The sequence below is a fragment of the Bombina bombina genome, chromosome 5 (genome assembly GCF_027579735.1).
Source record: "Bombina bombina isolate aBomBom1 chromosome 5, aBomBom1.pri, whole genome shotgun sequence".
Lineage (NCBI taxonomy): Eukaryota > Metazoa > Chordata > Amphibia > Anura > Bombinatoridae > Bombina > Bombina bombina.
In genome coordinates, this window is record NC_069503.1 from 504607093 (window position 1) to 504629853 (window position 22761).

Here is a 22761-nt window from a genome sequence, read left to right on the forward strand (position 1 = left end):
TCTTACCCACCTACCGGGTGTGTAATTTCTACTGCTGGCTGTGTTTACATAGTTTGTCAATTACTTGGACTTAAAGGGACAGTCTAGTCAGAATTAAACTTTCATGATTCAGATAGTGCATGCCATTTTAAACAACTTTCCAATTTGCATTGTTCTTTTTGTATTCTTAGTTGAAAGCTAACCTAGGTAGGCTCATAACGCCTTAGAGGCCGCCTCTTATCTGAATACATTTGACAGTTTTCACTGCTAGAGAGCGTTAGTTCATGTGTTTCATATAGATAACATTGTGCACATGGCCGTGGAGTTATTTAACAGTAAGCACATTTATTGCCTGACATGCAAGTTTGTCAAAAGATCTGAGATAAGAAGGCAGTCTTCATAAGCATCTATACAAGTTAATTGGAGGTAAAAAGTATATTTCTATAACAGCGTCGGTTATGCAGAACTGGGGAATGGATAATAAAGGGATTATGATATAAAATCTATTTTACTAACACATTACAAGTTAATGGCTTTTATTTTGATCAAGTATATGAAATCATTAAAGGGACAGTACACACCAATTTTCATTTAACTGCATGTAATAGACACTACTATAAAGAAGAAGCTCCCAGCTTAGCACTGTTGATGAAGGTAGTCTGGGACACTCACTGTAAGGGACTTGGTAAACAAAAAAGACACCTTTCTTCATTTAAAGGGACAGTAAAGGTTCAGCATAATGTTACATAATTCTGCACACAGTGCAGAATTATATAACATTATTTAAAGGGACACTGAACTTTGGTGATTTAGACAGAGCATGCAATTTTAAGCAACTTTCTAATTTACTCCTATTAAATTTTCTTCATTCTCTTTGTTTGTTTTTGAAAAGCAAGAATGTAAGTTTAGATGCCGGCCCATTTTTGGTGAACAACCTGGGTTGTCCTTGCTGATCGGACAGCACCAATAAACAAGTGTTGTCCAATGGTCTGAACCAAAAAAGTGATGGCTCCTTAGCTTAGGTGCCTTTTTCAAACAAAGATAGCAAGAGAATGAATAAAAAATGATAATAGCAGTAAATTAGAAAGTTGCTTAAAATTGCATGCTCTATCTGAATCATGAAAGAGGAAAAATTTGGGTTCAGTGTCCCTTTAAGCGGTAACTTGAAAAATGTAAAACTATTTTCAGAATTTTCATTGAACGTTGGACTCCGCTCCAGGATCTACTGAGCGGGTCTTGAATATCCAAAGAGCTTCACGGGCTTGCTGGTTAGTCACAGCACACCCGGTCTAGTAGCGGGAGCGAGCTACATTTATTCCATTAGCATGACTGGGCGTGATGCGACTAACCAGCAAGCCCATGAAGCGCTTTGGATATTCAAGACCCGCTCAATAGATCCTGGAGCGGAGTCCATCGTTCAATGAAAATTCTGTAAATACTTTTTACATTTTTCAAGTTACCGCTTAAATAATGTTATATAATTCTGCACTGTGTGCAGAATTGTATAACATTATTCTGAACCTTTACTGTCCCTTTAAAACATAGCTGTTCTAGTTCTGCTGGTCTCATAGTAGAAAATGAACACCCACTGCATGCAGATCTGCAGACACTGAGGACGCTTTTTGGTAGCCTTGGAGATGTCAGCTTGCAGAGAAGGCTGATTGGTTGCCGGTGCACCAGCATTCTCAAACACTACTCAGTTTCTGAGCGCGGATGAATAAGCCAGGCAGTCTGTGCACATAAGCAGGTGTACATAGGTCATACGACTGCCCTGCTTATTGGCCTTTGAAAGTTGATTTCAGAGGGCACTGGAAAGCTTATACATTTAAAAGGTAAATAACATAAAAATGCAAAAAAAGTAATAATGGATGTTAATTATAAAAATGTAAATGACCAGTTTAATTTTTTAAATGGGTTTTGTTCCCAAAATGACGACTGTCCTTTTTAAGTCCAAAAACTTTCAGTATAGGTTGGGATACCACAAGCTAAATCAGCTATTTCAAATGCCAAAATAAGGGCTAAACTAGCTACTTGTGAACCATGCAATGCACTCCAGCAGGTACAATAGATCAGTGATTTTTAACCTTTTTTTTGCCGTGGCACACTTTTTTACATTAAAAAATCCTGTGGCACACCACCATCCCAAAATTTTAAAAAAATCACACATTGTAGCCTAATACAGCATATATATATATATACACATACACACAAACACACACATACTGTATGTATTGTGCTGTTATGCCATGCCTCCTACAAACTACCCCTGCACTGGGAGTAAAAAAAAGCAAAGTTTAAAAAATGTCACACTGTTGTCAGTCTGCCGTGGCACACCTGAGGATCTCACGGCACACTAGTGTGCCACGGCACACTGGTTGAAAAACACTGCAATAGATCATTTCGAACAAATTAAAGGGGAGAACATTTTTGAGTAAACTGTCCCTTTAAGTATGTTGAGTGTGGTTGCATGGTGTGTGTGTGATTTTTTTAATATATGTATCTCTCTCACAGGCTAAAGAATGGTTTCTCAAATTATTATAATCCCTTTTTATACTGTTGCCATAATTCGACTACCTCTGCTAGGCTACTTCTCTAATTGGAATCTTTAATGTAAATGTATTGTCTGTTTTGTCTCTTCTAGCTGGCTTATTTGGAATATCTGTCCAGTTCAAAAATGGCTCCAGTGGTTAGAGACGGATGATGGCACGGCAGAATGGCTTTATGGAAACTTCAAGCATATGACAGCTTAATTTTCTTCCACAAGGCTGTGAGACCAGTTTGCAGGTAAGTACAGGTTATTAATATGTAGGTGTCACATGGTCACTGGCAGATGTTATAGTGAGCTCTCTGCACATGGTGGCAGCTGTAGTTTGCGGACACTAAGAGCAGTCCGCACCTGCTCCTGGTGCCCGTGACTACAGCTGTAAAGCTATGGTGGGGCGTAAACTGTTTCTGAATCCTCTGGACATGTGACTAGTCTAAAATAATTTCTACCCCTAGGATTATATTTTATTTCCCCCTATTTTCAAAGACTGCTTAACAGCATAATTTACTTCTCTCCCGTAAAGCCCAACATGGTCAGTGGCAGATGTTACAGTGAGCTCTCTACACATGGTGGCAGCTGTAGTTTGCGGACACTAAGAGCAGTCCGCTCCTGGTGCCCGTGGCTACAGCTGTAAGGCTATGGTGGGGCGTAAACTGTTTCTGAAACCTCTGGACATGTGACTAGTCTAAAATAATTTCTACCCCTAGGATTATATTTTATTTCCCCCTATTTTCAAAGACTGCTTAACAGCATAATTTACTTCTCTCCCGTAAAGCCCAACATGGTCAGTGGCAGATGTTACAGTGAGCTCTCTACACATGGTGGCAGCTGTAGTTTGCGGACACTAAGAGCAGTCCGCACCTGCTCCTGGTGCCCGTGGCTACAGCTGTAAGGCTATGGTGGGGCGTAAACTGTTTCTGAAGCCTTTGGGCATGTATAGTCTAAAATAAATTACTGCCTCTAGCGTGGCATTTTATCCCCCTCCCCTTATTTTCAATGGCTTCTTAACAGCATAATTTACTTTCTTCTGTCCTGTTAGACCCAACATGATCACTGGCAGATGTTACAGTGAGCTCTCTGCCCATGGTGGCAGCTGTTTTTATGGACATGTGGAGCAGTGCGCGCCTGTGCCCATGGATACAGCTGTAAAGCTATGGTGGATTGTAAATTGTCTCTTGACGCCTATGAGCATGATATTTTAAAATAAAATAATTGTATTACCTCTAATATAGCATTTTTAATTTTCTCTATTTTTCAAAGTAAAGTTTGTGACTTTATAGTCTATATATTAAATAAAAATAGCCTATGCATTTTCTTCTATTAAAGTACTTTTGAAGCCCATCATGGTCAATGGCAGACGTTGCTGTGAGCTCTCTGTCATGGTGGCAGCTGTGCTTGTGGACACTTAGAGCAGTCCGCACCTGCTCCCAGTGCCCATGAGTACAGCTGTAAAGCTATGGTGGATTGTAAATGGTCTCTGAAGCCTTTGGACATGCAGTAAAGATATAATAATCCCTAAATATATCAATGTTTTAATGAAAATTATACATTATTTCCATTAACTTTTATTATGACCACTTAAAAAAAAAAAAATGGCGTATCGCTCCTTTTCAAAGTACTCTAAGGACCCTTGTCTTTTCCTACATGACTGCTTCACACATGCTATATCCAAGTAACTCCTCTTTGGCAAAGATCTCTCTTTTCCATATGTTAATTGGCAGTAGGTACAGTAAACGCTATTCATAGCAGCTGTGTCTTTGGGAAGTGGAAGCAGAGGGCCCCTGCTGAAGCTACCCAAGGCTAGTTATATACTGTGGTACATTACAAGTTTGTCTCCTCAGCCTTAGGTCATGCTCCCCATCATATGTCCCATGCAAGCCCAACCCAGAAAATGCACAGCTAACATTCACAGTAAACTATTCTGTTGCATTTATTATTGCTCTGTCACTGCCTATAATCACCAAGTCTTTACTAACCCAATTACTGATCCTTTTATACCATTCCAGACACCTGGATTTATCTTGCTTTTCTTTCCCTTCTTATGCTCTATTTTATTTTTGTTGCATTTATGAAATTGTGATATGGAGCGACTGTTAGTTATATGATCAAATGCTTCAAAACTACAGCCTAACATCTTAAACCCACTAAATAGATATGCTGTACAGCCCAGAATATAGCCCTTAAGACTTTATGTTCATTCTTCTAAGTGTTTTATCTCTGCATGTTCTGCTTGAGTATTAACTATAGGCAATGCAAATTTACCACAATGTCCTGTTTCTTACGTTAAGTAGTATGTATTTTTTCCCCCCCGTATCTGCAGGTGATGCTAAAGTTATCAGATCTACAACACCAGTTGACATACAGCCAACACTTAGTGTCTAGTTCATTGTCAAAAGAAATGTTTGTGCCTCTTTTGTTACAACAGGTAAGAGTTAAATTGTTGTAAAATACATTAAATTCATAGTATTCAAGCTGTTTCCGGTATAACAGTAGATCATTTTTGTTGCAGACTTATTATCATAGTATAATTAAATGGTGATAATATTTAAATCATTACATGCTCTAATTTGTTATTGGCAAATTTTAAGACTAGCGACCCCGCATTATTGTGTGTTTTAACCCGCAAAGGAGTAAACACAGAGTAGAAGTACTTCTTCGTTTTGCGAAACAGTGCTGGTCCCAATTGGTGGCGCTAGTTAAACATCTGAGTTGTGCTACTGATTGTATCTACTTGGGACTAAACACATAGCATTAGAGCATGTCATTTTTATCACCAACAATAATGTCCTGCTCAAGACCCACAGAGCACTGCTAGTCCCAAGCAGAAAGCGCTGCTGATTGGGACCGGCACGGCTTTGGGGGTCCCAAGCAGTACTTCTACTGTGTGTTTAACCCATACAGTGGTGCAGGATCACTAGCCTTAAAATGACATATTCTAACAAATTAATGTAATTTTACCACTACAGTGACCCTGTAATGTTGTCCACTTGTCCTTGTGTATTTTTGTGGTATGACTACTTTTTAATTTTGATAGACTTTTATCCTTAAAGGGACACTAAACCCACAATTTTTTTCTTTTCTTTCGTGATTCAGATGACATTTTAAGCAACTTTAAAATGTACTCCTATTATCAAATTTTATTTTCTTTCATGTAATTGGCAAGAGTCCATGAGCTAGTGACATGACATATGGGATATACAATCCTACCCGGAGGGGCAAAGTTTCCCAAACCTCAAAATGCCTATGAATACACCTTACCACACCCACAATTCAGTTTTACAAACTTTGCCTCCTATGGAGGTGGTGAAGTAAGTTTGTGCTAAGATTTCTACGTTGATATGCGCTTCTCAGCATTGTTGAAGCCAGATTCCTCTCAGAGTACAGCGAATGTCAGAGGGACGTGAAGGGAGTATCACTTATTTGAATACGATGATTTCCCTAACGGGGGTCTATTTCATAGGTTCTGTTATCGGTCGTAGAGATTCATCTCCTACCTTGCTTTTCAGATTGACGATATAACCTCAATTTACCATTACCTCTACTAATAACTGTTTTAGTACTGGTTTGGCTATCTGCTATATGTGGATGGGTGTCTTTTGGTAAGTATGTTTTCATTACTTAAAGGGACAGTATACTGTAAAATAGTTTTTCCCTTAATGTGTTTACAATTGCTTTTTTACTAACTGCAGAGTAAAAAATGTATGAGAATTTGCTTTTTAAGGTTTATTTGTGTATATTAAAGCTCTGATTTTGTGTTTTGAAGCCACAGCCTAATAAAATAGGTTGAGCTTGTAGGTATAATCAGATCTCATTACTGTATCACATTGTGCATATATACCTGCTTCTTTATCTTATATCTGTCCTTAAAACAATCCCCAATACTTTGAGAGAACAATGGAAAATCAACATTTTATCACCTTATTTCTGCTTTAACACACTGGGAGTGTAATTTCTTCTGCTGGCCGTGTTTACAAAGCTTATCTATAGCTGGTACGCACGGCCACAAACTTTCAGAATAGGTGGGGATACCACATGCTAAATTAACAATTTCAAATGCCAATATATGGGTAAAGGAGCTACTTGTAAACAATTTAATACACTCCAGCAGGTAAAGTGGATCATTGGGAACAAATTAAAGGGAAGAAAATTTTTGAGTAAACTGCCCCTTTAAGACACTCTCGGCTATGGTTTGGCACTTTATGCATTTATATAAGGTTCTAAATATATGTATTGTACTTATATTTGCCATGAGTCGGGTTCATGTATTTCCTTCTGCAGACTGTCAGTTTCATATTTGGGGAATATAAACATTTTAAGAAATGTATTTCTTACCTGGGTTTTAGTCTTTTTTTTTTTTTTCAATTGACTACTTCTTGCGATTGTGGGTATTAGGCCCGCGGGTGCGTCAAATGCTAAACGTTATTGCGTCATTCTTGGCGCGAAAATATTTTTGGCGCGAAAAAATAAGTTTATGACGCAACTTTGTCATTTCCGGCGTCATACGTGACGCTGAGACCTTTCACACGGGGCGTCATTAGTGACGCGAGTGTCATTTCCGGTTATTTTTGGCGCCAAAAAAAGTTTACATTACGTGTGCGTCATACTTGGCGCCAAACTTTTTTATTATTTCAATACCCCTTGTATGTTTGCCTATTGTTATGCTATTGCATTTTTTTCCCATTCCTGAAACTGTCATATAAGGAAATAGATAATTTTGCTTTATATGTTGTTTTTTCTCATACATTGTGCAAGATTTATTGGAACTCTACATTTTTTTTTTACACATTTACTATACCTGTCTTACCTCTGAATGAATACAGCTGCCCTGCCTTTAAAGAATCTAAACACATCATCCATTCCCTCAAGCCTGTGTCTGACACAGATACAGTGTATTTATCTTGGGGAAATAGTTCAGTGTTCTTTTTCTTATATTTTCACTGTCTGCCTGTTTGAACTATAATAATGGATATCGAGAATGTCACAGCCAGAAAAGCAAAACTGCAATCTTTAATTAGGAGTCAGCCCACTACTGATCTTAATGAATTGGACCTGGCAAGTTTGTTCTCAAAAAGGGAACAATTGGAAGTAAAAGAATTAAAACTGTGGTGGGAGATTGAATTTCTACAAATCTATATCGAGGAAAACAAGATCCCAAGGGGCTTAAGGATGAAAAAATATCCAGCCTATGCAACACAGAAAAAAGGCTTCATGACGGAGTGGAATAACACCTTAAACCAATGCTCCCTAATTTTGATGAAACAATTGCTTAACAGCAAAAAAGATCATGGCGAGGTCCTGGAAGAATTAAAGACAGTAAAAAGTAGCATCTCTGTTTTTGTTTCTGACCCAAAGTATGAAAGCTACAATAATCAACTAACTGAAACCTTGAGGAAACTTAATGAGGAATTATCAGATCGCAAAGCTAAAAAATATCATCGTGACTGCAAAGACTATGACCTTGATGTGGTCTACAATTGGACTACCATACAAAAGAACTCTAATAGATCAAAAAGCAGAAGTCGTCACAACAGCAGCAACAACAGACATCCAGCTCCTGTCTAATCTCTGCGGTGCATATCCCAGGTGTAGACAATTGGGAGGCGGATTATCTCAGCTGCCAGACTTTACATCCAGGAGAGTGGTCTCTCCATCCAGATGTGTTTTCTCAGATTGTTCAGATGGGGGGGTCTTCCAGAGATAGATCTCATGGCCTCTCATCTAAACAAACTTCCTAGATACCTGTCCAGGTTCAGGCGGAAGCAGTGGATGTGCTGACACTTCCTTGGTGTTATCATCCTGCTTACATCTTCCCGCTTCTAGTTCTCCTTCCAAGAGTGATCTCCAAAATCATCATGGAATAGTCTTTTGTGTTGCTGGTGGCTCCAGCATGGCCACACAGGTTTTGGTATGCGGATCTGGTTCGGATGTCCAGTTGCCCGCTTTGGCCACTTCCGTTACGGCCGGACCTACTATCTCAGGGTCCGTTTTTTCCATCAGGATCTCAAATCATTAAATTTGAATGTTTGGAAATTGAACGCTTAGTTCTAAGTCATAGAGGTTTCTCTGACTCGGTGATTAATACTATGTTACAAGCTCGTAAATCTGTCTCTAGAAAGATTTATTATAGAGTTTGGAAGACTTCCATTTCATGGTGTTCTTCTCATAAATTTTCCTGGCATTCTTTTAGAATTCCTAGAATTTTACAGTTTCTTCAGGATGGTTTGGTTAAGGGTTTGTCTGCAAGTGCCTTGAAAGGACAAATCTCCGCTCTTTCTGTTTTATTTCACAGAAAGATTGCTATACTTCCTGATATACACTGTTTTGTACAGGCTTTAATTCGTATTAAGCCTGTCATTAAGTCAATTTCTCCTCCTTGGAGTCTTAATTTGGTTCTGAAAGCTTTACAGGCTCCTCCATTTGAACCTATGCATTCTTTAGCCATTAAACTACTTTCTTGGAAAGTGTTGTTTCTTTTGGCCATCTCTTCTGCTAGAAGAGTTTCTGAGCTATCTGCTCTTTCTTGTGAGTCTCCTTTTCTGATTTTTTCATCAGGATAAGGCAGTTTTGCGGACTTAGTTTCAATTTTTACCTAAGGTTGTGAATTCTAACAACATTAGTAGAGAAATTGTTGTCCCTTCCTTATGTCCTAATCCTAAGAATTCTTTGGAGAGATCCTTACATTGTTTGGATGTGGTAAGAGCGTTGAAATATTATGTGGAAGCTACTAAAGATTTCAGGAAGGCTTCCAGTCTATTTGTTTTATTTTCTGGTCCTAGGAAAGGTCAGAAGGCTTCTGCTATTTCCTTGGCTTCTTGGTTGAAACTTTTGATTCATCAAGCTTATTTGGAGTCGGGTCAGGTCCCGCCTCAGAATTACAGCTCATTCTACTAGATCGGTCTCCACTTCGTGGGCTTTTAAGAATGAAGCTTCAGTTGATCAGATTTGCAAAGCGGCAAATTGGTCCTCTTTACATACATTTGCTAAATTCTACCGTTTTGATGTATTTGCTTCTTCGGAAGCAGTTTTTGGTAGAAAAAGTTCTTCAGGCAGCTGTTTCAGTTTGATTCTTCTGCTTTTGATTTAAAAAAATTTTTCTTTCAAAAATGAAAATAAACTTATATTTTTGGGTTGTGGATTAATTTTTTCAGCGGAATATGGCTGTTTTTATTTTTATTCCCTCCCTCTCTAGTGACTCTTGAGCAGGGATAGGCAAGGTGTCCGTACATGGACACTGGTGTCCGTGACTGGCCCTTGCAGTGTCCGCCACCCGTTTTGTGGAGGGGAGGGAGGAGTAGGACAGAGATGAATGCTGGTCCTCACTGCTCCTTGACCCAAGCGGCGCTACGCTTAGTAGCGGGAAAGTGAGGGAAGAAGCAAGCTGCCTGCAGTCAACTAACCGTGAGTCATGACCCGTCCCAATTCCTTGATCTGTGCGGCAGTGTGGTGCTGGTGTCTGTGTGTAGAAGACCGCTGCCTACCTGAAAAACCTTACGTAACCACGTAACCAACCATGATGATCATGCATCAATTATGCAGACTTTCAATATAACAAAAATAAAATAAAAGGTAATACCACAAGCAATCTTAATATAAATGTTATTTTAAACTTGTTTGATTAGATGACTAATTTGTACTTGTGGAACTAGACCAGGGGCATCCAACGTGCAGCCCATTTAACAGCAAAGTGTTGCTCTCCTGACTTATAGAAACATAGAATATGTCGGCAGATAGGAACCATTCGGCCTATCTAGTCTGCCCAATTTTCTGAATACTTTCATTAGTTCCTGGCCTTATCTTATATCTAGCGTAACGTTATGCCTATCCCATGCATGTTTAAACTACTTTACTGTCTCTACCACTTCTGCTGGATAGCTATTCCACCATGTATCCACTACCCTCTCTGTTAAGAGACTGGTTTTTGATGTTTTTAAATTTAAGATCTACCTTGGTGTCCTTCACTAATGTCTGTACTTTTAAAACTTCCCACCACAGCCTTGGTCCGTGCCTATCCCTGCTCTTGAGTGGAAGATCCACATCTTGGGTATTGATATCCCATATGTCACTAGCTCATGGACTCTTGCCAATTACATGCAAGAACTTACCTGATGAATTCATTTCTTTCATATTGGCAAGAGTCCATGAGGCCCACCCTTTTTATGGTGGTTATGATTTTTTTTTTTGTTGTATAAAGCACAATTCTTTCCAAATTTCCTTTGTTGATGCTTTCTACTCCTTTCTTTATCACCCCACTGCTTGGCTATTTGTTAAACTAAATTGTGGGTGTGGTGAGGGGTGTATTTATAGCCATTTTGAGGTTTGGGAAACTTTGCCCCTCCTGGTAGGATTGTCTATCCCATATGTCACTAGCTCATGGACTCTTGCCAATATGAAAGAAATGAATTTATCAGGTAAGTTCTTACATAAATTATGTTTTTTCTCTTGGTATCTTTATTTGAAATGTAAGTTTAGATGCCGGCCCATTTTTGGGGAACAACCTGGGTTGTCCTTGCTGTTTGGCGGATAAATTCTTCCACCGATAAGTTGTCCAGAGGTCTGAACAAAAAAACATAGATGCCTTTTTCAAATAAAGATTGCAAGAGAACAAAGAAATTGATACTAGGAGTAAATTAGAAAGTTGCTTAAAATTGCATGCTCTATCTGAATCCCGAAAAAACTAAATTGTGTTCAGTGCCCCTTTAAAGGAATAGGGGAAGAATTTGATAGTCATATTGTATATCTATATTGTTTCTTAAAGGCGCATTAAATAGTATGTTCTGGGGCAATATAGCTTTTTCTTTTTTCTTTCAAAGATAAAACAAAAAATGTTTGTGTCTTAAGCAAGGTTGACTAGCATAGGCAGCTATTTATTAATGTAAATGTTCAATGTATTTGCTTGCACATGAGATCATAACAGCCAGTGGTTAAAAACAAACAAACTTAAAGGGACAGTACACTGTAAAATAGTTTTTATATAATGTATTTTCAATGACTTGTTTATACCAGCTGCAGAAGATAAACCTGAAAATGTAACTTCTCACACATTTTATTTGTGGATATGGAGTAGCTGGTTTTGTGCTTTTAAACCACAGCCTATTACAATGTTTTGAGCTTCAGGTAATATCCTAGCTCATTATGTTATCACTTTGTGTACACACACACTTGCTTCCTTATCTTAGTCTGGAATACTAAAGCTCAATACATAAAGGGAACAATGGAAAATGATCATTTTATTACTTTACTATCCTGCACCCCACTGTGAGTGTCATTTCTTCTGCTGGCTGTGTTTACTTAGGCTATTCAATAGCTGAGACTCCAGTATCAACTTTCAGTATAGGTTGGGAAACCACAAGCTAAATAAACTATTTCAAATGCCAAAATAGGGGTAAAGGAGTTACTTAGAAACAATTAAATGCACTCCAGCAGTTAAAAGGGATCATTGAGAACAATTTAAATTGGAGAACATTTAGGTGACTTTTTTACCTCTGGGATTACCTTGTATCTAAGCTTCTGCAGACTGCCCCTTATTTCAGTTCTTTTGACAGACTTTGTATTTTATGTGCACACTCCTGGGCTCCTTTCAGCCGACTTGGCTTTATTCTTTAACAAAGGATACCAAAAGAACAAAGCAAATTTGGTAATAGAAATTGGAAAGTTGTTTAAAGGACACTAAATCCAAATTTTTATTTCGTTATACAGATAGGAGTAAATTAGAAAGTTGCTTAAAAATTGCATGCTCTATTAATTTTTCTTCATTCTCTTGCTATTTTTGTTTAAAAAAGGCATCTAAGCTTTTTCTTGGTTCAGTACTCTGGACAGCACTACTTTATCGGTGTATGAATTAATCCACCAATCGGCAAGGACAACCCAGGTTGTTCACCAATAATGGGCCAGCATCTAAACTTACATTCTTGCATTTCAAATAAAGATACCAAGAGAAAAAAGAAAATAATAGGAGTAAATTAAAGTTGCTGAAAATTTAAAAATTTGCTTTAAAAAGCGGACACCTTTCTTTGTTTAAAGGGGCAGTAAAGGTTCAGAATGTTATATAATTCTGCGCACAGTGCAGAATTATATAACATTATTTAAGCGGTAACTTGAAAAATGTGAAACTATTTTCAGAATTTTCATTGAACGTTGGACTCCGCTCCACGATCTACTGAGTGGGTCTTGAATATCCAAAGAGCTTCACGGGCTTTCTGGTTAGTCACAGCACACCCGGTCTAGTAGCGGGAGTGAGCTACGTTTATTCCAATAGCACGACTGGGCGTGCTGTGACTAACCAGCAAGCCCATGAAGCGCTTTGGATATTCAAGACCTGCTCAATAGATCCTGGAGCGGAGTGGAACATTCAATGAAAATTCTGTAAATACTTTTTACATTTTTCAAGTTACCGCTTAAATAATGTTATATAATTCTGCACTGTGTGCAGAATTGTATAACATTATTAAGAACCTTTACTGTCCCTTTTAAAACATAGCTGATCTAGTTCTGCTGGCCTCATAGTAGACAATGAACACCCACTGCATGCAGATCTGCAGACACAGAGGACGCTTTTTGGTTGCCTTACAGATGTCGGCTTGCAGAGAAGGCTGATTGGTTGCCGGTGCACCAGCATTCTCAAACACTTCTCAGTTTCTGAGCGTGGATGAATAAGCCAGGCAGTCTGTGCACACAGAGGTGGTACGACTGCCCTGCTTATTGGCCTTTGAAAGTTGATTTCAGAGGGCGCTGGAAAGCTTTATACATTTAAAACGTAAATAACATAAAAATGCAAAAAAAAAGTAATGGATGTTAATTATAAAAATGTAAATGACAAGTTTAATTTTTTTTTTTAATAAACCGTTTTATTGTCACAAAAGATTCATACAATACAAAAGTCATAAAATTACAATAAACCGTTTTTCCTTTTCCTTTACATTTTTCAGTTGTACAGTGAAATGCGTCTAACAATAGGCAACTAGGAACATTCTGTTGCCACAGTTGTCAGGTACCCCCGGTCAATAGTCAATCTCATTTAAGCATAAACATATCTTCGGTCGCAGATGCTACTTAGGAAATTTATTTGCTACATACGTGTCCCACATGATTCTCATTAAACCGTATGACTCCTCAGTCCTCGATTTTAATGTATGCGTATTCCTCTAATTGGAAGATGTGTTGAAAAGTATGTAGCCATTCGGCAACTGTTGGGTGGTGTTTTTGTTTCCAATGCCTTGCTAATAATGTCTTCATGCTTTTACTTGCAATAAAGATTAGTTTTTTTCACTTGTGTTTGTGTTTTTCTTGGGATAACATTAAATAGCCAGATGCGGGGATCTGGTGGAATCGTGACCCCAACCATTTCTGAAGTCTCCCTTGCCACCTTTTCCAACATTTCATTTATCGTAGTACATTTCCACCAGATGTGAGCCATGTTCCCCCTATCAGTGTCACACCTCCAGCAGATATCACTTGCCGTCCTATAGAGTTTTTGTGTCCTGGCCGGTGTGTAATACCATCTTTGGATTATTTTTAAATTTAGTTCAATTAGCCGGCTGGAGGAGGAGACCTTGGTTACATTCGTGAAAATCTCTGAGACCTCTCTAGGTGTCATGTCTAGGTCTAGTTCTGCATTCCACCTGTCTATGTAATACGGAGTGTAGCCGTGTGGTGGGATTTGTAGTAGTGCATGAGAAATGGCTAATGTCTTTTTGTGTGGGGTGTCTGATCTGCAGAGTGATTCAAATGCAGTCATGGGCCTCACTAAATTCCTTCGATCGGGGTGTTTTGTGATATATGATTGACATTGGCGTAATAGTAACCAATTTTTTGATAGTTCAATTCCTTGTGACGCTAACTCTTCTAGGTTATAAAATTTGTGCTCATTACCTAGCTGATATACCGCTAAGGTTCTTCGCTTATTGGATAGGGTTTTGCTGGGGAAATTCAGCCCCGGAATAAAGTCTGTATTATTTGTAAGGGGTGTTAACGGGGAAGATCTTGATATATTCGGGTACGATATTAGTATTTTGTTCCAGACTTGGAAAGTCTCTGCGATAACAGTGTTAGGGTGGAGCTCTAAAGAGGTCTGCTTTGGTGGAAGCCAGCAAAGAGACCCCAGATGTCTTATTCGCGATATCATGTTCCAGTACCACCCAAGCCTTAGTTGGGAAGTTCGTGTACCAGTCAATGATCCGTTGTAAGAATATTCCCGTACGGTAATTTTCCAAGTCAGGAACCCCAAGTCCACCCCTTTTAGTTGGCATACACATTAGTTGCTTATTGATCCTTGCTGGCCTATTTTCCCATACGTATGCTAATAGCTTGGATTGTAATAAGTTAGTGAAGTTCCTGGGTGTGGGGATGGGAAGGGTTTGAAAGATGTATAATAACCTTGGAAGGACATTCATTTTTAGGACTGTGATTCTCCCTAGCCAGGAGATATTCTTTGATCTCCAGGCTGAGAGATCTGCTATGATCTTTTGTTGGATGGGAACATAATTTAATTGAAACATTTCGTCAATTGTTGGAGCTAAGTATATGCCTAGGTATTTCAGGGAATTCTCTTCTTTTGAATGGACATAGCTGACAGATATTTTGGGATTGTAGAGGATCATGGTTTAGCAAAAGCATCTCCGACTTAGATTTATTCATCACAAAGGGAGGGTATAGAGGTTGCGGGATTAGTAAGGAAAAATAAAATATCATCAGCATATAATAAGATCTTATGGGTAGTTCCTGCTATGTCCAGTCCCTGGATTGAGGACTTTTCTCTAACTGCCAAGGCCAAAGCTTCCACTACACAGGCGAACAACAATGGGGATAATGGGCATCCCTGACGGGTCCCATTTGATATGCTGAATGGATGAGACAGATGGCCATTGACTCTGACCTTAGCTGAGGGGGAATGGTAAAGGGCGAAAATCCTTGATATGATGGTCTTTCCCAATTGGAATTTTTGTAATATGGCCCTGAGAAATGTCCAACAGACGCGGTCGAACGCCTTCTCCTCGTCTGTTGAAACCAGGGGCAGTTTCTGTTGCTGGGTGTATTCTAGGAGATATATTGCCCTAACGGTGTTGTCCTTGGCCTCTCTATTTTGAATGAAACCCACTTGGTCATTCTTAATAAGCTGGGGCATTACCTGATTTAAACGGTTGGATAGAATTTTTGCATAGATTTTGAGGTCCGAATTCAATAGTGAAATTGCCTGAAATTCTCCACCCTGTCTTGGGGTTTGCCTGGTTTAGGCAAGACCACTATATAAGCTTCCAGGTTTGTGTCTAGAAATGGGTTCTCCTCACTTAAACTGTTAAACAAGTCTAATAGTTGCAGTATTAAAATTTCTTTGTATTGTTTGTAGTAACTGTTTGAGTAACCATCTGGGCCTGGGGCCTTCCCTGTAGGCAGGTCCTTTATTACTTTCTTGATTTCCTCATAAGAGAAAGGGCTATCCAGTTGTTCTATCTGTTCCTGTCTCAGTGTGGGGAAATTTAGTTTCTCTAGATAATCCTGTATTAGTAAGCTATTTTTCGATTGTGGTGGATTTTCCCCTCTTTTGTTAATGTTGTATAATTGCTCATAATATGTTCTGAACGCCTCAGCTATTTGGGCAGTCGTGTATACGTCTTTCCCCTTGGTATCTTTTATCTGTAAAATATATGCTTTGTTAATTTTCCTTTTGAGTTTTCTGGCAAATAGTGAGCTGCTCTAGTTACCCTCAAAATATATTTGTCCCAGTTTTATTGCGTGTTGCTTGCACTCATCTATAATGGCTTGTATCGTGGATCTACAATCTTCTATTGCTTTCAGTAATGTATTATCGTTAGTGTTTGTGTTTTTCTAGCTCTGAAAGCCTGTTAAAAGTATTATGTAGATATATTCTTTCTTCCTTTACTTTGTGAGCTTTCAGGCTTATTAATTCGCCTCTAACCACTGATTTGTGTGCTTCCCACAAGAACCTGTTATCTGATATGGAGGCTTGATTCAGTGCAAAGTATTCAGCTATTGTTTTTTCTATTTTGAATGCATAGACTGGATCCCTTATGAAGTTATCATCTAGTCTCCATGTGTGTGAGATTGTATTCATTAGGGGCCAGTATATAGTGCAGCCTACCATCGAATGGTCCGACCATGTTCTGGGATAAATAGTGAGTTCTTTTACCCTAGCTAAGCTGGCAACATCTAGCATAATGTAGTCAATGCGAGAGTATCGGGCATGGGGGTGTGAATAAAAAGTGTAATTTTCTCTCGTCCGGGTACTTCACTCTCCAAGCATCGTGAACCGTGAGATCTTTTAGACACTGTCGTGTTGTGTTAATTATTTTGTTAGGGACGGATGAAGTGTGGTTGGAATTGTCCATGTGGGGATCGAGTGTAAGGTTGAAGTCCCCTCCAAGAATTAGGGTACCTTTGGACACTTCTAATAGTAAGTTAGTTAAATGTTTAAAGTATACGTCTTGTCTGGTGTTAGGGGCATAAGTGCAGACCATGGTCACCACCGTGTTAAATAGCTTACCTATGACAATCAAGTATCTCCCTTCCCTGTCCCTATGTGCCTCAATCTGCTGGAAGGGTATATTTCTTTTGATTAGGATTCCCAACCCATTTGTTTTGGAAGAATTAGATGCGTAAAACGATTCTCCATATTTAAATTTAAATGTCTTAGGTTCCCTACCCTTCACAAAATGGGTTTCCTGTAAAAACACTATGTCCCCCCTTTTATCTTTTATGTCTTTTAGCACTATGCTTCTTTTGTGGGGACTATTAAGACCTTTTGCGTTTGCCGTTAGAATGTTAAGGCTATTCTGTGTGTTTTCTGTCATCTAACTCGGTAAATAGGCTAAATATAAACTTAATTAAAACTTGGAACTTAACTTGTACTTTATTTGTGTAGTGTTTCCTCTCAAGGCAACCATGGCAACCGTGCATTAGCTTCTGACCTGTGGCAACTTTAAAACAGTAGTTTAAGACTTTCAAGGCAATAAAGCAAAGAACTGCATTCACTCCATACAATATAAACATTTCAAACATTACAATCTGGGCACAATTCATCTTGTGCTGTAGATCCCGGCTAGGGGGGATTGCTGGTGGACTCCTCTTGCCAATATAAACATTACTAGGGGGTGGGGGAGGGAGGGTATGGAAAGCATATCCATTTAAGACATTTCTGGGGGTAATTTCGAAATCCACAATATCAGGACAGAACAAATTGTGATATAACTCTTTTATACATGCTTTAGTTAAGGGTTAATTAACCTTTTAACAGAACCGGGTAACTTACAAACTCAAACCAAATATTAACCTTTCTTTTACATTTATCAATGTCCATATGTCCTAAATCACTTATTTTAGAGTCCTAGATGACATTTCACTAAGTTCAAAATAGAATCATCTCACCCACAAATTCACTGTCCCGTTATTCATCCTGGTTCGCTGCTAGACGAGGGTGTCGGCTTTGGTCTTTTCTCCTTCCTATACTTCGCTATGACCGTTGACCAGGTCGACTTTTGATTTACCTGCTTGCTGAAAGATGTTGCAGCGGTTGGCATACTTGACCTCTCTTCAGCTGTAGTTGGGGAACTAAAAGATCTTTAGGCGATCTATATGTCACTGATCTTCCTTCGTGTTGCACATGTAGGCAAAAAGGATAGCACCACTTATATCTCACATTCTTTTCCTGTAATACTTTAGTTATGAAGCGGACCTCCTTTCTTTTCTGCACTGTTATGGGGCTGAGGTCTAGAAATATTTGTAAATGGTGGTCTAGGTATGTTATTTGTCTCGGTTGTCTTGCCTGAAGCCATATCTTCTCCTTATCTATGAACCTCAAAAACCTTAGAATAATATCTTGTGGAGGTGCATTCGGTGGTGGAGGGGGCCGTAGGGCTCTGTGTGCCCTGTCTAGTTCCATGTCAGGAGCCTGTTGGTCATTCTGTAAGTGCTTGAACAGCCCTTGTAGATATTCTGGTATTTCTGCTGGTGTAATGGATTCTGGCGTTCCTCTTACCCTCAGATTGTTTCTGCGGCCCCTGTTGTCGAGGTCTTCTAGTTTATCATCCATAGCTTCCATATAGGCTTCTTGCTCCCTGGCATGGGTTGATAGAGAATCCACTATTTTATCTGTGGAATCTTGGGCTTCTTCTATGGACTCTATCCTGTTTCCTATCTCCTTTGTCGTGTTTCATGGAAGACAATTCAGATTGTATTATGTCTTTCAGACCGTCAAAGTCAGCCTTGGTAGGCAGCTTAGCAATGTCCAGTTTTAGCTGATCTGCATATTCTTTTGATATTGCCACTGATATGGAATTGGGCTGTGTCTCCATTGTGGTTTTGTCTATTTCCCTATGGGAGCTTTCTTGAGGCTGGAAAAAACTGCTTACAGGCACAGGTGAGGATTGTTTGATTTTTTAATACTTTACTCGGTTTGTTCTGCCTATTGAGTCTTTTCGAGGCCATCCCCAGTGGCCAAATTTGGTATACTGGCGCTTATTTATGGGTAAGTAGGTTCACCACAAATTGTGCTTTATGATCCTCATATGGGAGAAGTATAGGACTGTTATAGGGGACATGAAAGTGTCGGAGCTAGCGTGCGCCACGTGGGCCGTCTTATAATCTGCAGCATTAAGTTTTTATGCACAGTTTTCCCCTTGCTTATTGATCTGATCAGATGTATTTCATACCTGTCGCTTGTGTTTGGTCTCCAGAGCTCCTAAGATTGTAAACCATGTAGCTTATCATCCCTCTGTGAAAATTGCAAACCTGCTCCCCTCCGGTTTTACAGGCTGTCAGGGCTTGGGCCTACACAGCGGTATCCCTTTACATTCCCCCTCCCACTTTTGTGGTCGGAATTTTTCTTGCACCTGCCTTTCACCCAGGTGTGGGTAGGTGAAATGCCATTAAATGGTCCTGTATTTCAGAGTCCGACTATTCTTTTTTGGCTAAGGCTCGTCTAACCTGCTCAGAGCTTCAGTCTTTTGCGGCCATTTCCAGCTTGACCTCGCTCCGCCCCCGACAAGTTTAATTTTTTAAATGGTTTTTGTTCCCAAAATGACTGTCCTTTTTAAGTCCAAAAACTTTCAGTATAGGTTGGGATACCACAGGCTAAATCAGCTATTTCAAATGCCAAAATAAGGGCTAAACTAGCTACTTGTAAACAATGCAATGCACTCCAGCAGGTAAAATAGATAATTTCGAACAAATTAAAGGGGAGAACATTTTTTAGTACACTGTCCCTTTAAGTATGTTGAGTGTGGTTGCATGGTGTGTGTTTGGTTTTTTAATATATGTATCTCTCTCACAAGCTAAAGAATGGTTTCTCAAATTATTATAATCCCTTTTTATACTGTTGCCATATCCAGACTACCTCTGCTAGGCTACTTCTCTAATTGGAATCTAAAATGTAAATGTATTGTCTGTTTTGTCTCTTCTAGCTGGCTTATTTGGAATATCTGTCCAGTTAAAAAATGGCTCCAGTGGTTAGAGACGGATGATGGCATGGCAGAATGGCTTTATGGAAACTTCAAGCATATGACAGCTTAATTTTCTTCCACAAGGCTGTGAGACCAGTTTGCAGGTAAGTACAGGTTATTAATATGTAGGTGTCACATGGTCACTGGCAGATGTTATAGTGAGCTCTCTGCACATGGTGGCAGCTGTAGTTTGCGGACACTAAGAGCAGTCCGCACCTGCTCCTGGTGCCCGTGACTACAGCTGTAAAGCTATGGTGGGGCGTAAACTGTTTCTGAATCCTCTGGACATGTGACTAGTCTAAAATAATTTCTACCCCTAGGATTATATTTTATTTCCCCCTATTTTCAAAGACTGCTTAACAGCATAATTTACTTTCTTCCCTCCTGACAGTCCCAACATGGTCACTGGCAGACTTTACAGTGAGCTCTCTGCACATGGTGGCAGCTGTAGTTTGCGGACACTAAGAGCAGTCCGCTCCTGGTGCCCGTGGCTACAGCTGTAAGGCTATGGTGGGGCGTAAACTGTTTCTGAAGCCTTTGGGCATGTATAGTCTAAAATAAATTACTGCCTCTAGCGTGGCATTTTATCCCCCTCCCCTTATTTTCAATGGCTTCTTAACAGCATAATTTACTTTCTTCTGTCCTGTTAGACCCAACATGATCACTGGCAGATGTTACAGTGAGCTCTCTGCCCATGGTGGCAGCTGTTTTTATGGACATGTGGAGCAGTGCGCGCCTGTGCCCATGGATACAGCTGTAAAGCTATGGTGGATTGTAAATTGTCTCTTGACGCCTATGAGCATGATATTTTAAAATAAAATAATTGTATTACCTCTAATATAGCATTTTTAATTTTCCCTATTTTTCAAAGTAAAGTTTGTGACTTTATAGTTTATATTAAATAAAAATAGCCCATGCATTTTCTTCTATTAAAGTACTTTTTAAGCCCATCATGGTCATTGACAGACGTTGCTGTGAGCTCTCTGTCATGGTGGCAGCTGTGCTTGTGGACACTTAGAGCAGTCCGCACCTGCTCCCAGTGCCCATGAGTACAGCTGTAAAGCTATGGTGGATTGTAAATGGTCTCTGAAGCCTTTGGACATGCAGTAAAGATATAATAATCCCTAAATGTATAATTTTCATTAAAATATTGATATTATTTCCATTGACCTTTATTATGACCACTTAAAAAAATGGCTTATCGCTCCTTTTTCAAAGTACTCTAAGGACCCTTGTCTTTTCCTACATGACTGCTTCACACATGCTATATCCAAGTAACTCCTCTTTGGCAAAGATCTCTCCATACTTGTTCATTAGCAGTAAGTACAGTAAACGCTATTCATAGCAGCTGTCTTTGGGAAGTTTAACCAGAGGGCCCCTGCTGAAGCTACCCAAGGCTAGTTATATACTGTGGTACATTACAAGTTTGTCTCCTCAGCCTTAGGTCATGCTCCCCATCATATGTCCCATGCAAGCCCAACCCAGAAAATGCACAGCTAACATTCACGGTAAACTCTATACTGTTGCATTTATTATTGCTCTGTCACTGCCTATAATCACCAAGTCTTTACTAACCCAATTCCTGATCCTTTTATACCATTCCATAGACTTCTGGATTTATCTTGCTTTTCTTTCCCTTCTTATGCTCTTTATTTTATTTTTGTTGCATTTATGAAATTATGATATGGAGTGACTGTGTTAGGCCGTAGTTTTGAAGCATTTGGTCAGATAACTAACAACTTAAACCCACTAAATAGATATGCTGTACAGCCCAGAATATAGCCCTTAAGACTTTATGTTCATTCTTCTAAGTGTTTTATCTCTGCATTATCTGCTTGAGTATTAACTATAGGCAATGCAAATTTACCACAATGTCCTGTTTATTACGTTAAGTAGTATGTTTTTTTTTTTTTGTTTTTTCCCCCGTATCTGCAGGTGATGCTAAAGTTATCAGATCTACAGCACCAGTTGACATACAGCCAACACTTAGTGTCTAGTTACTTGTCAAAAGAAATGTTTGTGCCTCTTTTGTTACAACAGGTAAGAGTTAAATTGTTGTAAAATACATTAAATTCATAGTATTCAAGCTGTTTCCGGTATAACAGTAGATCATTTTTGTTGCAAACATATTATCATAATATAATTAAATGGTGATGATAATAGTTAAATCATTACATGCTCTAATTTGTTATTGGCAAATTAAGACTAGCAACCCCGCATTGTGTGTTTTAACCCGCAAAGGAGTAAACACAGAGTAGAAGTACTTTGGCTTGCAAAACAGTGCTGGTCCCAATTGGTTGCGCTAGTTAAACATCTGTGTTGTGATACTGATTGTATCTACTTGGGACTAAACACATAGCATTAGAGCATGTCATTTTTATCACCAACAATAATGTCCTGCTCAAGACCCACAGAGCACTGCTAGTCCCAAGCAGAAAGCGCTGCTGATTGGGACCGGCACTGCTCTGGGGGTCCCAAGCAGTACTTCTACTGTGTGTTTAACCCATACAGTGGTGCAGGATCACTAGCCTTAAAATGACATATTCTAACAAATTAATGTAATTTTACCACTACAATGACCCTGTAATGTTGTCCACTTATCCTTGTAGTGTCTTTTTGTGGTAGGACTGTACTTTTTAATTTTGATAGACTTTTATCCTTAAAGGGACACTAAACCCACATTTTTTTTCTTTCATGATTCAGAGCATGACATTTTAAGCATTTTCTAATTTACTCCTATTATCAAATTTTCTTTTCTTTCATGTAATTGGAGTCCATGAGCTAGTG

At 39.1% G+C, this 22761-nt stretch overlaps 1 long non-coding RNA gene across 3 annotated transcripts in view; it reads left to right on the plus strand.

Moving 5' to 3' along the window:
• The first annotated feature begins 2624 nt into the window (after window positions 1-2624).
• The window catches only part of LOC128659402 (uncharacterized), a 35980-nt gene continuing 15843 nt past the window's right edge, over window positions 2625-22761 (plus strand). For 2 of the 3 annotated variants that reach the window (XR_008402364.1, XR_008402365.1), the window contains exons 1-4: window positions 2625-2763; window positions 4845-4949; window positions 19936-20078; window positions 21910-22014. This is a non-coding gene — a long non-coding RNA (uncharacterized LOC128659402). Of the gene's footprint in view, window positions 2764-4844; window positions 4950-19935; window positions 20079-21412; window positions 21483-21909; window positions 22015-22761 lie in introns of all 3 variants that reach the window. The other variant, XR_008402366.1, reaches the window with a different exon arrangement.